The sequence below is a fragment of the Aplysia californica genome, unplaced genomic scaffold, assembly GCF_000002075.1.
Source record: "Aplysia californica isolate F4 #8 unplaced genomic scaffold, AplCal3.0 scaffold00298, whole genome shotgun sequence".
NCBI classification, from domain to species: domain Eukaryota; kingdom Metazoa; phylum Mollusca; class Gastropoda; order Aplysiida; family Aplysiidae; genus Aplysia; species Aplysia californica.
This window is the reverse complement of record NW_004797568.1, coordinates 41,148-46,703: the sequence shown is the minus strand read 5'-3', so window position 1 is coordinate 46,703 and position 5,556 is coordinate 41,148.

Genomic DNA, 5,556 nt, shown 5'->3' with positions numbered 1-5,556 from the left:
TGTTGTCTCTATCGATCCTACTTTTTCTCTGGACTAAATGAAAATGACCACTTACGTGTTTGGTGAATGGGTTGTTAGTGGGTACTCTGGTTTGGTTTGTGGGTGCTCTGGTGTTGTTTTGCTCCTTCTTTCCAATCAAGCATCTATCGTTCTTATCTCCCCTCCTTCTATTTTGTGTTTGTTTCTCTCTTGTAACACCTCTAATCTTCGGCACTTACATGACTTTATTGTGTTGCAAATGCCGTAAAACTCTTACTAAAGCAAAAACTAGTTCGGTTTGCTCCTTCCTTCTTAATAAACATGTTTTGTCCTTATCTCTCCTGCTTCTTTTCTTTGTATGGTACTCTCTCATAACACCTTTAATCTTCGGCACGTATATGACCTATTCGTGTTGCAAGTTCCGTAAAACTATAATCAAAACTAAACTGAGAAATACAACTAAAGATGTGCTTCTCCTCATTCGATCAACCGAGTGGCCCATGGTGCTACATTCGCCTCTTTGTCGCTGCACGCAACAGAGACAAATTCAGTTTCACCATTAGGAAGTCTTTTTTAAAATATTTATTTAGATTCAGACATGTCCATGACCAACCAAGTAAATTATGTCACTCGATGTATGTTCCTTGATCTCAGAAGATTCTGTAGTTTAGATGAGGCACCTTATTTCAACTGTTATTGCGTACGTGCTCGCTGTCTCTCTTTTCTTGTCAAATCTTGACTACTGTAATAATTCTGTTCTGCCTGGTATCTCATGTGAGAGAATGAGGAAATTGCAAGTGGCCCAAAATAACACCGCAAGACGAGCACTGATAAAAAAGTAGAAATATCCTGCATCAAAAATGTTAAAAGCTCTGCACTGGCTTCCGGTTGATAAAAGAATCTAATATAAAGTTTCTGCGATCTGTTATAAATGTCTTAACAATAATGCTACATCATATTTGTCTGAACTTTCAACACCGTATGTTCCATCCCGTCAGTTACGGTAAATCACAGACGCAACGATTCAGACCCTAGAATGAAATTAAGCTTTTTGGTGAGAGAAGTTTCTCATATTTTTGGCCCTAAAATCTGGAATGTCTTTCCCCAGGACCTCAGAAATAACAAATCCTAGTACATTTAAGCAATTGCTCAAGACTCATTTTTAAAATTCTGACTTGTAGTGTGTCAGAAGGTGCTGGTATGTTTTGTTTTTACTGCTGTACTTACGTGTGTATAATAAATGTTTGGTTGAGAAAGTTCTTCCTTTTGCAGTTGGGATGGTTTTCTTGTTATTATGAAATGTTTTATCTTTTTGGAATGAAGTATAACGCTCAGTGATCATGAGATCGATGTAAAGCGCTCGGATCTTATACTCGTAAGGGGTGGAGCGCAAAATATTTATATGCGATCTGTTTTTAAAAAAATCTATTATTATTTCTAAAATTATTATTACTACTTTTATTATTATCTGTGTCCTTCCGCAAGAATGCTGAATACCTATCATTAGACTGCAGTGGCCCTGAAAGGCAGAATCGAAGCTGCCCGCCACCTAACATGTATTTTCTGTCGATGTGGAAGTTAGATTTTACAAGTGCAATACCAATATGGCAATTTTATTCCTTGCTAGATGTGTCCCCTAAATCAGGTTTTTTTTTAAAGGCATCAAGATAGTCTTACTTCTTTTCCTTCCTTGTGTTGTTTCTTACTATCTGTCTTTCTTTTTCCCCAACACTAAATTACAATTACCGTTACGTTTTGCGCGAACGGCGTTCTGAATGTCCTACTATTGTCGATTTTAACACGGGACTTTCGAAACATAATTTTGTCCTTATCCGAGAGGGCTACGTTGTCGATCCTACCTATCAAAAGATGTAGAAAACTGTTTTAAAAACCACCGCGCTAGGGGGGGGGGGGATTTGGACTCCGGACCTGCGAGTTGAAAGGCGAATTCTTTACCATGCGTGTTTAGCCATCAATAAAACCAGATAAGGCATGATCAAAAACAACAAGATCAGAGAAATGATGGGAAGAACACCTGTCCTCCATTACATTCAGAGGCAAACAATCAGGTTGTTTGGACATCTGACACGTATGGCACCTCACCAGCTTGCCAATAAAGCGTAGACCTACTGAAAAAAAATATTTAAAAAATCAGGATACACGGCAAGAGGAAGACGCAAGGAAGACTGGATCGATTGTGTTGAGGATACCCTGAAAAGATACAACATCCCACCCATCCAGGCCATCCAGCTTGCTAGAGAGGGTAAGTTCTTTCTCCCTTCGACACCTAAGAAGTACGAGATAAAGGATAAAGAGGAAGAAAGAACTACTGGGTCTATTTTTGCTTGGTAGTTTAACACCCCATAGAGCGTTTAGTCTCTGTCTGTCGTCTGGGATGGACTAGTAATATCATCATTATTCATTTTGGGCGGACAGGCGTCTATGGTGTAGCAATGAAGCGCTTTGCTGGCGCACTCGGTAGACTCGAGTTCGATTCCCGAATGAGGAGAAATATTTTTTAAAAGGTGTATCTTGGTCATTTGCGTGGATGTTGTTGTATCCCTCTCAGCCCGGGTTGGCTCTGCTGATACTGATAGTCAGGGTCGGAAGCCCGCCTTCTTAATGATCTAAATTGTGTCGATATGGACGTAAAACAAGTACATAAAAAAGATTAGATGAGGATTAACTGTTCGTGACGTCTGTGCTGTTGACGCTCGCAGCCGTGTCAGTAGGACAGCGCTGTATTTATCACATCCTGTCTAGTATTATTTGCTGTCTGGGCTGGGTGCAGATCGACTTACCTACTTCGCAGTGCACAGTGAGTCTGGCTGGCAGAGTGCTCTGCCCTCTAGATTTAGCTCTCTCGCTCGTTCGCCCGTAATGATATTTGACACCTGGTGAGATCGAATGCGCGACGAAATCATAATGAAGTGTGGTGGCATTACGGCGGGTCAAATGGTACTGGTGTGTGACCTGTATTAATTTGTGTAACTACCCGACCTGTTGCTGATCACTTGTAGGCGTTTGCAGTCCATACGCCCCCACTACTATTGTATGAGAATTAGAAGCGAATAGCTTGAATAGGCTGACTCGTGTCAATCGTTGGTTTGACCTAGTTTTGACTTAATATCGGTTACCTGGTTGTATTACTTCATGAATAAGTCACGGTAATCTCGTATTCAATTGATATTTATGTTTTGACGCCCGTATTTTCGGCAGATTATAGCGTGCTGTTAAAGCATGGTTCTAACTTTTTCTCAAATCGATTTTTCTCTTTCTCTTTTACTGTATCTTAGTATAACTTGAACAATAATCTTTGAAAATCTTCCACAATCTGTTTCAGATAATCATGGTCTGTAGGTTAAAAAAATAAACAGATTTCAGTTTGGAAAGTTCAGCGATATGTCAGACAAGACCGGGTTCACTGTTAGAATGTCAATCTAATTGCTGTCCAAGTAATGAGATTTAGATAAAAGTAAATGCCATGTTGATGTTTGATATTATGGGAATGAATTGGGTTTTTTGGGGGGTCTAATCAGTTCGTATCTCCTTGGAGTATTGTGGCCTCGGCCCTTTTGATTGTTTGAGAATTTTTAAATGCTAGCCGAGGGTGTTTAGAAGGCTCCACAACTAGGTCTTACTTCTTTTCTTTCCCTTTGTTGTTTCTGTCTATCTTTCTTGCTTCTTTCTTTCCTGCACTATTTGACCGTTATATTGTCGATATGCGTTTCTTTACTCAAATTCAAACTCCGAAACTGGCCACTTATTTGTCTCAATCCTATCGGAAACGAACGTTCAATGCGGAAGTCTCGTCTCTTCTTTAAAAGCCCTTCAGTATTGAAAGAGTTGATAGCCTTTAACCATGTCAAGCAATGCCGTGATTGACGTACAGCTGATGGTATTATTATAATAGCTTGTTCACTTGTGTCTGTCCGTGAAAGAGCAAACTTCTGACTCATTTATTGCTTTGCAAATGCGTACGTGACTTTCATGGCACTCCTGTAGGCCAGAGACCCGTACAAAAACATCTATATATATTAAAGTGGACATGGGAGGCTTTGTGCACCAACTCCTCCCTTATTACCAAATCCACACCTTTGAAACTTTACAGGCGTCCTCAGCATCCATGTGGCTAGGACCTAACTTTAAAAAATCCTCGCAAACTGCTTTCCCCAATTTTTCCAAAATGCTTTGTTTCGTCCACACAGTTCTAAACTTGGGAAAGTCAAGACGCCATTGTAAACAAGTGAGGTTTCCGTTCACTAGCAGTGTGCATTGGTCCACACCTTTGAAATCATGCAGTGTACACCTACGAAAGCAGAATAGAGAATCGATTTATACATCTATTATATATTTGGCAACTTGGAAACGCATGTCACTTTTCTCTCAGGATTTATTGCTCCATTCCAGTAGAGTGTAAATATAGTAGGACAATGACTTTCAGTTGATGTTAATGCACCGATCATTCCTTTCATCGAAAGGTGGTCCAGCTAGTTCTATATATTTAAAAAAAAATCTTGATCTAGCAATGGATCTAGCAATGAACAAAAAAGAAGTAAAGTTTTTAAAAATTTTTGCCCTATTCTAAACACCACCCTTAGTGTTATATATATTTCAAATTGTTTTGATCCAGTAATATAACACTCTCTTTATTTGAGCCCTATAGTAAACACTCACAACGTAGATGATGACGGTAATTCAGTCAACAATTCGAGCCACCCGGGGTTCGAGCCTTAGCTTGGTCTGACGATATGCCTTTGGGAAAGGTACTTAACATAAATTTCCTTGGCATTGCCCTTTCGGAAATGGACGTTTAACTCGGAGGTCCCGCCTCTTTTGAACCTATAACTTTTCATTTCCGACAGTGACACCACCCTGATCCCACATCAATGTCAGCTTGTTGGTTTTACTTCAAGAACGGCTAGACGGTACACTATCATTGACATTGACTATACAAAACATCTCGAAAAGTACTCACCCGTCTGTTGGACTGTGTTTCATAGGCGTACGGTAAAGTATGGTTTTGATGAAAATACGTCCACGTTTTTATGTTTTAGGTGAGTACTGTAAATCTCCGATCTCGTAATATTGCTTAGCCCACTTTAGGCTAACATCAAAGAAAACGTGTCGGAACTATATTTTGCAGTGAACTTCATTGATGGGCTTCTAGATTTGGTTGATCATTCAACTTTTAGACCCGAGTGTTAAGACCTGAGAAGATTAAACATAGCGATTTGTATTCATCCCGTTTTATCCCGCAGTCAGACGAAAGTAAATTAGATATAATCTTTTATTGTGGTGGTCCTGTGCTGGAACCCAAAGGGCGGTTTCTGTGATATGGGACCCAAGATACAGAAACTTTCTTTTTATTGGATGGACGAAGTTTTTGGGGGGATCTTTTATTTTGTTGCTGGCCTACTTGAGTGCCAAGCAAAGTTTCCCTCGCTTTTTTGGTCAATAATAAATGAGATAGAATTTTTTTTAACACAGACAGACAAAAATGAACAAGCTGTAGTCTACTTTCCTGACCCAAATCGACAATGCACCCTCGACGAGTTGGACAAATGCATCTTCTCC